This window comes from Camellia sinensis, chromosome 3 (genome assembly GCF_055761805.1).
Source record: "Camellia sinensis isolate YWXY chromosome 3, ASM5576180v1, whole genome shotgun sequence".
Classification (NCBI taxonomy): domain Eukaryota; kingdom Viridiplantae; phylum Streptophyta; class Magnoliopsida; order Ericales; family Theaceae; genus Camellia; species Camellia sinensis.
This window is the reverse complement of record NC_138963.1, coordinates 123736554-123749229: the sequence shown is the minus strand read 5'-3', so window position 1 is coordinate 123749229 and position 12676 is coordinate 123736554.

Genomic DNA, 12676 nt, shown 5'->3' with positions numbered 1-12676 from the left:
ACACATTTCAAATACGGCCTGGTGAAAGATTTCTTGTACAAGGCCCCGGACGGGGAGAGCCAAAACTGCTCTGACTTTGCCCGGATCTTGTGTGCCGCCTTCTTTTCTTCTGGTAGAATTCTATCTTTCAGGAAGGCGATGATAGGATCCATCCAAGAAGGGCCCAAGTCGGTGCAGAGTACCTCGGCTGATTTTGGTTCCTTAATGCTCGGTCGAGGTAAAAATTCTATCATCAAGGGGTTAGGAAAAGCTGTCTGAGCAGAAGCAAGTCCGGCCAATTCATCAGCCGCATTGTTTTCCTCGCGGTCGATTTGTTCCATCCTTATTGCAGCAAAGTTCTTGATCTCTGCGCGTACCAGCGCCTGATACTTGGTCATTCTTTCGTCTTTTGCCTCATACTCCCCTGAGACCTGATTGACCACCAACTTGGAATCACTGAATACCATAAGGGCTGTGGCTTTCATTCTCAGCGTGCTTCTTAGCCCGGCAAGGAGGGCTTCATATTCCACCCCATTGTTAGACGTCGGGAAACCGAGCGTAATTGCTTGTTCAATGATCATTCCATCTGGTGAAGTCAGCATGATGCCCAGCCCGGCCCCATGCCTGTTGGATGCTCCATCAACGAAGAGCTTCCACATCTCGCCAATAAACAGCTTCCAGCAATCAGAGGAGTTCTTGGAGCTTCTCAATTCCAAGTCTCTGGTAGGCTCATTCTGGTCTCTTTCCTTGTCATGGTTGACTTCCTCCTTCATCGAGTCGTTCGCCTTCGCTGGTTCGGTCGCTCTTTGCCTTTCCTCCTCTTGCGCACCAACACTTGTTTTTGTTGTCAGAACCATGGGTTGTGCTAAATCCGCACCAACCAAATCAATTGGGCAGACTAGATGCATCCCGGGGGCAAATTCCGCCACAAAGTCAGCAAGTGCTTAAGCCTTGATTGCGGTGTGCGGTCGAAACTTGATGTCATACTGCCCTAATTCCATGGCCCATTTCAAAATTCTCCCAGTGAAGTCTGTCTTGTCAAAAAGCACTTTGAGCGGGAACTCGGTTAACACAACTATTGTATGGGCATGAAAATAGTGTGCCAGCTTTCTTGACGCCATCATTAGGGCCAGCGCCAATTTTTCCAAGGGAAGGTATCTCGTTTCGGCTGGGAACAGAGTCTTGCTTACATAGAAGATCGGTAGGTGCTGGATGCCTTCAGCATGAACCAATACCGCGCTGACTGCGTGTTGAGAGATAGCCAAATAGAGGTACAACTCTTCGCCCGGCTGAGGTGTGACCAAAATAGGGGTTGAGCAGAGATATGCTTTCAGGTCTGCTAGTGCGCGGTCGCACTCGTCATCCCAGAAGAACTTAGCCTTCAAGGTCTTGAAGAAGGGCCTGCAACGATCCGAAGACCGGCTGATAAATCTGTTCAGCGCGGCTGCCATCCCGGCAAGATGTTGCACGTCCTTTGTGGAGTTTGGGCGCTCCAGCTCTTGTATTGCCTTGATTTGGGATGGGTCGGCTTCAATTCCTCGCTTTGTGACCAAGAAACCCAAAAACTTTCCGGTGCCAACTCCGAAGGCGCACTTGGTGGCGTTCAAACGAAGCTTGTGGAGCTTAAGTATGGCGAACATCTCTGCAAGGTCGACGAGGTGTTGAGACTTCTCCTTACTCTTCACCACCATATCGTCGATATAGGCCTCCATTGTTCGGCCCAAGAGAGGAACGAACATTTTTGTTACCATCCGCTGAAAGGTCGCCCCGGCGTTCTTTAGTCCGAACGGCATGACTTTGTAGCAATATAAGCCTCTGGGGGTTGTGAACGACGTGATCTCTTTGTCTGGTTTATACATGGCTATCTGGTGGTAGCCACGATATGCGTCCAGGAAGCTAAACCTCTAATGGCCAGCGGTTAAGTCCACCAGCTGGTCAATTCGTGGGAGGGGAAAGTTGTCCTTGGGGCAAGCTCGGTTAACAGTCTTGTAGTCAACGCAGACTCGCCACTTGCCGTTCTTCTTCGGAACAACCACCGTGTTGGATATCCACCGAGGGTATTGCACCTCCTCTATGGCCCCAGCTTCCAACAAATTCCTCACTTCTTTTGCCACCACTTCAGCATGGTGCAAGGCTGAGCGGCGCGTCCTTTGAATGACTGGCCGTGCATTGGGGAAGACATTCAACTGATGACAAATGAAGCTCGGGTCGATGCCAGGCATGTCGTAAGGCGTCCAGGCAAAGGCCTCCAAATTGGAAACCAAGAAGTTGACATAATCCATCCGCTCGACGCTAGACAAGGATGATCCTAAGAGGAAGAATTTAGTTGGATCGTTCTCGTCAATGCGCACTTCCACCTAATCTTTGACCGATTTTTCCTCGGCCTTTCTTCTTACGTCTTCAAGGACCTCTTTACCCTCGGGCCCCTCAATCATTTGGACGAACCCTTTGGCCGCTCGGCTGCCATTTACCGCAACGAAGCATTGTTTTGCCATCACCTGGTCCCCCCAAACTTCCTCTATTTGTCCGCTTGATGCCGAAAAGCGCATGACTTGGTGGAAGGTCGAAGCGACTGCTTGCATGGCGTGCAGCCAGCCCCTGCCTAAGATCAAGTTGTAAGTCGACGGAACTTTGAGCACCCAGAATTCTACTTGCTTTACGACCGATCCCACTTTGACCGGCAAAATAATCTTTCCGATTGGCCATTCTGGCTGTGAGTTGAAGTCGACCAAAGGGGACGTAGTGGGGGCCAAATCCTTGTCTTCCAACTTCATTTGTTTAAATGCGTCATAATACATAATTTCTACCTAACTCCCCTGGTCGATCAAGATTCTCTTGATGTCAAAGTCTTTGACGCGAAGAGTGACTACTAAAGCATCATTGTGTGGCATCTGAACTCTTTCCAAGTCCTTGGTCGAGAATGAAAGGATGTCTCTCTCTTCGGTCTTTCCCCTCTTCACAGCGGGCTGAACAGAGAGCACTTCCCTCATGTGCTCGGCCTTCTTGATCATCCCTCTCAGCTCGCAGACCCAGGCCGGTTCAATGATGCCGTGGATGACGTTGATTACACCTTGCGGGGGCGCTTCTAGGGCGGCTAGGCCGTTTGCCTCGGCTTGGTTCGCTGGCGTAGCCTTGATGCCCCCATCTATGTATTGGTCAAGATGCCCCGCCGCCACTAACTCCTCTAAGTGTTGTTTGAGCGGCAAGCAGTCCTCTGTTCGGTGCCCCCGCTCTTCATGAAAGGTGTAGCGATATTTTGAATTGAAGCCCCTCTGCGCACTCCCCAACTTGGCCGGCCAGCGGACGAAGGGTTCACCTCGAATCTCGCTCAAAATGCGGTAGATGGGGATTTTAAATACCGTGGTGATTCCAGTCCGTGCCTTTAATTTTCTTTTGGCATCCTCCGCTGCATCACGGGGAGTGTCAGCCCGGTCGTTTCGGCGACCCTTGTTTTTGTCATCACGGTTTGAACCATGGCGCTGATCTTTTGACCGGTTGTTTGGGCAGTTATCCTCCTGCCCAACCGAGTGAACTTTCCCCGCCACCCTTCTATCCGCCGCGACCGGATTAGCCTTCTCGGTTGCAGAGGTGGCATCATCCTCCACACGAATGTGCTCATTGATCCGCTGCATCAATGACTCCATGGTTGTAGGTTGATGCATCGTGAGTGAATCTCGCAGCCTATGTCCGACTGGGAGACCCTGTTTGTACTGAGTGATCGCCAGATTGGTAAGGCAGTCGAGGATCTCATTGTAAGTTTCCCAGTATTTCGCATTGTATGCTTTCAACGAACATCCAGACTCCATCTTGACGCCCAGGAGGTGGTCGACCTCCTTCGGCGTTCGTGTGTTGGTTTTGAATCTGGTGACGAAGGCTTCCGCTAGTTGTTGCTGCCACCCCTCAATACTCCCCTCCGGGAGCCTTTCGAACCACTTCAAACCTATCTCTCCCAAGCTTACTGGGAATATGAGGCACATCAAGGCGTCGTTGCGCCGGTGGCCAGCCATTACTTGCCAGTAATGGCTCACATGCATGTACGGATCCGTCTTGCCGTCGTACAAAATGAACTTTGGCTGGTGGAATCCGGCGGGGAGTGGAGTACTCTCAATCTCTGGAGACAGCGGCGTGGCTGTAAGTCGCGCCAGCTCTTTGTTCACCAGCGCAGGGGCCATCACTTTGGGGGCTGGCATCGCCACTTCCTCACTACAACGAACCGGAGCGCTCAACCTCTGTAATGCCGGCACTCTCCGAGCCTCCCAACGGCGCGCCCTCTCCTCCAATACATTCCTCAAGTCTCTGGAACGTGTGGAGAAAGAGGATCTCGACGTCGGCGTCGGGCGTGATGGGCGGTAGGTGCTGTCGCAAGAGAGGGACCTGCCCTCTCTTTGGTCGGAATCTCCAACCCCGTAGTTCCTGGTGATGGAGAGAGAGTGAGTCCTCCCCTGGCGGCGACTGCTACTACGAGGGGACGGGATGCGCTCACTGAGGTTGCCCTCTCCAGCAACACCCTTCCTTTTAATCTGGCGTTTCAGCAGCTCCATCTCCGCCGCCATCTTGCGAATGAGGGCGTCTTGGTCCTTGAGTTTGTGCTCCAAGCGCTGCGCACGGGACTCCCCTCGGCGTCGGCGGCTCTCCGGACTCTGCGAGCGATCAGTACTCCTCCCGCGTTTGTCTCGCGCACCTCGCGAAGGAGTCTCTAGGCCCGCCATGGCTGGAATATTCAGAGGACCTTCTCTCAAGCAGACGTACTCAGGTGTGACGCCATCGACGACGGACAGCGGGGCTTCGCCGTTGTTGGCCATGGAAATGGTTGAAGAAGCTCAAAGAACAAGGGTTGAGTATCAAAGAATTCCCACAGACGGCGCCAATTGTACGGGGCCGAAATATCCTCTGCTTTCCGTACTCCTTGTACTCCAAGCTTCTCTTGACGGCGTCTACCTGGCAACACAGAAACGGTGAGCTGCCCGGCGGTGGTGTACCGGATAGACCCTCCGACGATCAAGTCAGTCCACTTGAGGAAGAAGAAGACTGATAGAGAGAGAGTATTCTCTTTGGGGAAGAAGTTGCATACCTCTAACGTTCACCTCCCTCCACTATTTCTAGGCTGGCCATGCAGCCCCAAGATCGTGCGCACACTACCTCTGTTGTCCTTCCCTGGACAGGTGGCAGTGCTTGCCTCTCACCACCTTACGCGTGTAAAGATTTTGTCCTCCAACCAGTACATGCGGAGCTGCCAAACGGTATTGATGCGTGCGTGGAGTAGATGTCCTCCCCCTCACGCCATTGGCCCAGGTGGCACACTTAACCGGAGTACCACGACCAGCTGGTTCCCTGTGGAGAATTGCCTCCTCGAACACATAACCGAGCTAATGAACACCGCCCTGCCCCTTGGCAAAGGGGCCAAAGTGTTATGCTCATGGCCGGGCTATTTTATGATCGATCCCAACTGACTGAACGGCCAGGAAGCACGCCGGACTTCCACTGTTCTTCATTCTTGATCACATGAAGCCCGTCCATCTCGGCCGATCGGTTAGGCGCATGCCGACGCTAATCGCACCTCAAGTCCAGTCCGGGCTGCTCTTAGCTTGGTCACCAGACATTGCTGCGCGCTTGGCCGCGCTATAGCTCAGCCAGGCATTGGTTCGCGTTTGGCCGGTCCACCTCTCCGGCTGTGCAAGTCGGGCCGCTGGGCCGAGCAAAAGAGGAGTCTGCTTGGCAACGCGCGGTTCGTCATGACCGGCGTTATCATAATTCGACCGTACTAACGCGCAAATCTTCCCTCTCAAACCACTATAAAATAAACACCTTCTAAATTTTCCCACGCTTTCCTTCTTTTCTCTCTCCTCATGGCGCTCGCCTCTTTTTCTTTCGTTGAGCAGCCTTCATTTTATGGGCAAACCTGCCAAAGAAATAATATAATATTAATAAATATTATACAATAAATATATGTATATATATATATATTTTAATTGAGGGGAGACGTCGGCAGCCGCCAACTTCAATTATTTTTCTTTCTTTCTTTATTTACTTTATTAATATAATATAATATCTATAATGTATTATTTATACTAATATTTGTACAAATGTTCAAAATACATAAAAATATATAAAATTATAAAATAATAAAAATAAATAAACTAATAAAATATATTTTAACATGTCAAAATATATAACATTTAGGAATCACAAATTATCAAAATAAAAAAATAAAAAATAAATAACCCAGCTAAAATGCACGAAACAGTTCCACAGTCATTAAGTGGACCCATTTTCAGTAATTGGCTACCTCCATCTTCCGTTTATTACAAGACCATTGTTCATGCATTTTGTCACGAAATTAACACTCGTTTTAGATGGGATCGTTTGGTGAGATAAAAAATAAATAAAGAGAATGGCATCACTTATTTGAGTAATTAATAAGGCAAGTAATGGTGACAAATGATTAGAAAGTCAAAATATTCTAAATTTTAATTTTAATTTTCACTCAAAATGATAAGATTTGATGAGAAACTATAATTATTCATTTAATTATAATCTATCCAAATAAGAAAGTGAAAAATTACAATCATTTTTTTTTCTTTTCTCATCACTGCATCTAAACGGAGTGTATGTCCACATTTTAAAAAGGTAATTTAACAAGTAATCTTAGAGTACAAGAAAAATATAAAATATATGTAAATTTTGAGCTATTTATTACTATTTTGATGTATATTTTATGGATTTAAAAATATTTTATAATTTTTTAACAATTTTTAAATAGTTTTTCTCACATTTTACAAGTGTGATCGAGACATTTGGTATTAGAAATTGAGAGGGTAATTTTTGGGAAAAATTGGGCCGAGCTTCGAGTTGGGTTTTGAGGCCCAAAACGCAGAGGACTATGTAAAAAGGCCGTACTGAATACTCCGGCCTAGAAGGCAAGGTTACTCCGGCCTTGGGGAGACAAAGTTACTTCGGCCCAAGGCGGTGGGTTTATTCCGGCTCAAGAAGAGATAGTTGCTTCGGCCCAAGGAGGAGTAAAGCTACTCCGGTCCAGAGGCAACTCGGAGTTAGGCCGGTCTCAGAGTTAGTCCGGTCGCAGTATGTTCTGGGAAGACCGGCTTCGAAATTAGTCCGGTCGTGACATACTCTGGTTAGGTCAGTCAGAACTTGCTATTTGGAAGTTTGATCTAAGCGCACCAAGGTTGAACAAGGGCAGCCGAAGTAATGAGTTAGAGGAGAAGACCGAGCTAAGGATAGTTCGGCCTTCTATGTGGCTCAGCATAGCCAGTGTTATTTCGGTCATGTGGTAGTTCGGCCATGGAGAAAACCATCCCACTTGATTTAAGCAGTGGGGGAGGGTGTAAAAGGATAAGCATTATCCTTAGGAGAATGAATCCTAGGAGGACTCTGCATGGAGAAATACAAGTCCTACCAGGATTGTGCCACGGGAAACTTATAAAAGCCCACAAACACCACCCTGGAGGAGGTAATTGAACACAATCTTTTCTGAGAACATAGAGCTTTGTCTATTTGTCAAGTTTTCTGACTTAGGCATCGGAGAGGTTTCCGGCACACACCCGCCGGCTAGCTCACGTTTGTGTTTAACAGGTGATAAAGCGACGTCGTACGGAGGAGCGTGGATTGGGTCAACAGGATTATACGAGGAGAATTATTTCCTCCCCGTACAATTGGCGCCGTCTGTGGGAAGAACAGACAAGAACAAAAACCTCTTGACTAAGCTTCTCCTTTTCCCAATCAATGGCACACATTGAAGAACCACCACAGTCCGCCGTCGACGGGCTGACTCCAGACGGGGGCGCAAGGCGAGAAGGATTACCCTCTGTCCCTCCTATGGCAGATCTGGAGTCCCAACAACATAACTCCAGGAGGAGTGGCAGAGGAAGGCGGATTAACAGCCCTCGTCACTCTCAAAGTCCTGACAGGCAAAGGAGGAGGATTGATCCTCAAGCCCTGGAAGATCGCGTGAAGGAACAAGATGAACTAATTCGGAAGATGGCGGCGGACATGGAAGCACTCAAACGCCAGATGAGGACTAAAGAGATGGCGACAGGAGAGGGGCGTAAGCACAAAACGCCCCCTCGCCACTCAGAGAATCGTAGTAGGAATACTACACCCTCCCAAGGAGAGAGCAGAAGCCTCAGGACAGGCGACACTCGCTCCTTATCTTCTAGGACTCGTCACTCCAGGTCTGAGAGGACAAGATCCGAAAGATCTTACACTGAAGGAAGCACGTATCGGCCTTCACATTCACACCAAACTAGATCCAGACAAACGGAACTGCCCAGGTCATCCGACTTACGAACCGTGCTCGAAGAAAAAGCACGATGCAAAGAGGATGCCAGGGCAAGGGATCCACATCGAGTTTCGGCCTTACAACGGTTGGCTCCTCGGACGCATGGAAGCGTCGAGGTTGGAATGCCAATACCGCGACCGGCCTACGAACCAACGGACAAGGCATTGGCAAGATTACAGACTTCGCCGTTTGTCCCAGCAATCGAAAACGCGCCCCTACCATCAGGCTTCCTTCAGCCGAAATTCACCACATATGAAGGGAAGACGGACCCGTATTCACACTTGAGCCACTTTCGCCAAGTCATGGCTGTGTACAGGCGAAACGAGGCCTTAATGTGCATACTCTTCCCGTCAAGTCTTGGCGACCTAGGCTTGACTTGGTTCAAAAAGCTCCCAGAAGGCAGCATAGCCTCCTGGGCCCAATTGGCAGAAGCGTTCGTAACAAGGTTTCGGACAAATACAAAAACACCGGTGGAGATAGACCAGTTACTGTCCATCGACATAGGAGAAAAAGAGACCCTCAGATCTTACAACAGTCGCTACTGGGAGACATTCAACCAGATTGGAGACTGCCCCACCAATCTGGCCATTGCGCAATATAAAAGAGGCCTACCAGTAGGGAATAGACTAAGGGATTCAATTACAATGACGCCACCCCTCACCATGGAGGCCCTAATGGAGAGAGTGCATCAGCACATCAGGGTAGAAGAGGATGGCGCACGTGCTAAGGCAAAATCAAGTGCGACCGCAGTACCAGAAAAGAAAACCTCTGCCAAGGTCAACACGGTCGACCGAAGTAGCAAAAACGGGCGTGGCAGATGAGATAACGGAGAAGATCCAGACAAAAGATGGCTGAGAATCCGCACTGCCATAACAACGGTGTTTAAAAAACCAATATATCGAATTCTGAGCGAAATCAAAGATGAGCCTTTTGTCAAGTGGCCAGCTAAGCTTGGGGAAGCTCAGAAGAATTACGACGACAGATCACGGTGCACCTTCCACAAAGAAAAGGGGCACCGAACTGAGAATTGCATGCCACTAAGACAGCACTTGGAAGAATTGGTGGCAGCAGGCCACTTGGACAAATACATTGAAGGAGGAACGCAACCGGCCCCCCAAGATTATAATGACCATCCCAACAGAATGCCAATAGACGCCCCTCCACAAGGTATCATCAATGTAATCCATGGAGTTTTTGAACCTGAGCGCGTATGCGAGCTCAGAGGTTCGATCAAGAAGGCTGAGCACTTCAGGGAAGTATTGAGTGCCCAACCTGCCATCAAGAAGGGGAGGACAGAGGCAACAAACGTCATGTCCTTTTCGGATAAGGACTTGGAACGAATTTACTGCCCCCATAATGACGCCCTGGTTGTCACACTCCGAGTCAAGGATCTTGACGTCAAGCGGATTCTGATTGACCAGGGTAGTTCATGTGAGATCATGTATTACGACACATTCAAGCAACTAAAGCTACAAGACAAAGACTTGGCGCCTGCAGTTTCTCCCCTAATTGGATTCAACTCCATGCCAGAGTGGCCTGTCGGCAAAATAATCCTACCAGTCAGAGCAGGGAGTGTAACAAAACAAGTGGAGTTCTGGGTATTGAAGGTCCCCTCCACATACAACATCATCCTGGGCAGAACATGGCTGCATGCCATGCGTTCGGTAGCGTCTTCATACCATCAGGTAATGCGGTTCCCCAATGACGCCGGCATAATTGAAGAAGTTTATGGCGATCAGATCATGTCAAAACAATGCTTCGCCACAGCGAATGGAAGCCGAGCTGCCAAAGGATACGTTCATTCGGTGGAAGAACCAGAAAGTAATGAACTATTCGCGGACGTCGGCAAAGAGGCTAATCAGAAAGCGGTGGAGGACCTGGTGGAGGTGAAGATAGATGAGAAGAACCCGGATAAGTTCTTCTTGCTTGGCTCATCGTTATCCAGCGCTGAGAGGTTAGAGGTCTTGGAATTCTTGACCTCTAATATCGAAGTGTTTGCCTGGACGCCATACGATATGCCAGGTATTGATCCAAACTTTATCAGTCACCAACTCAATGTCCACCCAACCGCCAGACCAATCATTCAACGCACACGCAGATCGGCACTCCACCACGCCGAAATAGTGGCAGAAGAGGTAGGCAACCTGCTGGAGGCAGGAGCAATAAGAGAGGTACACTACCCAAGATGGATCTCCAACACAGTGGTAGTGCCAAAAAAGAATGGTAAATGGCGTGTCTGCGTCGACTAGAAAACGGTCAACAAGGCGTGCCCGAAAGATAGCTTTCCTCTACCAAGGATAGATCAACTGGTGGACTTAACGGCGGGGCATAACCGACTTAGCTTTTTGGATGCATACAGAGGCTACCACCAGATCGCCATGCATGAACCAGACCAGGAGGTCACATCTTTCACAACACCAAGGGGGTTATATTGCTACAAGGTCATGCCTTTTGGCCTAAAGAACGCAGGAGCAACATTCCAAAGGATGGTCACCAAGATGTTCGAACCATTGTTGGGCAGAACAATGGAGGCTTACATCGACGACATGGTGGTCAAAAGCAAGGATGAGAATGACCATCTTAAAGACCTCAGCGAGATGTTCCAGATCCTGAAGAAACACAAGTTGCGCCTCAATGCGTCCAAATGCGCATTCGGAGTGGGATCTGGTAAATTCTTGGGCTTCCTAGTGACCAACCGAGGTATAGAAGCAGACCCCTCTCAGATCAAAGCAATCCAGGAGTTGGAGAGACCAAACTCAGTCAAAGAAGTGCAGCATCTCACTGGTATGGCAGCTGCACTCAACCGGTTCATAAGCAGGTCATCAGACAGACTACGACCATTCTTCCAAGCTTTAAAGGCCAAGTTTGAGTGGGATGAAGAATGCGACCGAGCTTTGGAAAGCTTGAAGGAATACATGTCTTCCCCACCACTACTTGTTACTCCAGTACCTGGTGAAGAACTCTTTTTGTACCTGGCAGTTTCTCAGCATGCAGTTAGCGCAGTGTTGGTTCGTGCAGAAGGAATACAACACTTGCCCATCTTTTATGTCAGCAAGACATTGTTGGGAGCCGAAACAAGGTACTTGCCCTTAGAGAAACTAGCATTAGCATTAATGATGGCATCCAGAAAGTTGGCACATTACTTTCACGCCCACACCATAGTCGTCCTCACAGCCTTTCCACTAAAAGCTCTGTTTGAAAGGGCAAACTTTAGTGGGCGAATTCTGAAGTGGGCAGTAGAATTGGGACAATTCGACGTCAAATTCCAACCTAAAACCGCAATAAAAGCCCAATCCTTGGCAGACTTCGTCGCAGAATTCACTCCTGGAAGTCATCATATCTGCCCAGTCGGCCTGACTGACACAACCGAACTAGGGACGGAAGTTGACGCCGGAATAGCGCAACCCCTAATGGAAGGTAGTCCATCAACCGAACTAGGGACGGAAGTTGACGCCGGAATAGCGCAACCCCTAGTAGAAGGTAGTCAATCAAGCACCAAGGCAGACCATGCTAAGGATAGCAAGGAAGAGACAAACAAAGGCTCACCAACAGTTCAAACAGAGGACGAAGGACAGATAGCCAACATGGACCTTGAAGAGAACACCATTCAAGACCTCACGGCATCATCTGATCCTTCCACTTGCTGGAAATTATTCGTTGGAGAGATGTGGAAGCTCTTTGTGGATGGAGCATCCAACCGACATGGCGCAGGACTTGGCATAGTCCTCATCTCTCCAGACAGTCTGGTTATAGAGCAAGCAATCAACCTTGGCTTCCCAGCATCCAACAATGAAGCGGAGTATGAGGCGCTTATCGCAGGACTCAAGTCAGCACACTTCATGAAAGCAGCCGAACTAATGGTATACAGTGACTCTCTGCTGGTGGTAAACCAAATTTCTGGCGAATACGAAGCAAAGGACGACAGAATGGCCAAATACCAAGAGTTAGTCAGAACAGAGATCAAGAAGTTTGAAGTGGTAAGGATAGAACAAATTGGCAGGGAGGAAAACAGCCGAGCGGACGAGCTAGCAGGCCTGGCCTCAATGGCAGATACATCAATCCCTCATCCATTACTCATCGACTTCTTACCAAGACCAAGCATAGAAGACCCCGAAGCAGAAGAAGTATATTGCACTGAATTGGGCCCTTCATGGATGGATCCCATCATCCTATTCCTAAAAGACGGCATCCTACCAGAAGAGAAAAAAGAAGCCAACAAAATAAGGGCCAAGTCGCAGCGATTTTGGCTATCTCCATCTTTGGCATTATACAAAAAGTCATTCTCTGGGCCTTACCTCAAATGCGTTCATCCCAGCAAAGTAGAAGCTTTCTTGTTCGAAATACATGAAGGGGTGTGTGGAAGCCATCAAGGGGGAAGGTCGCTCGCTTACAGGGCTATTT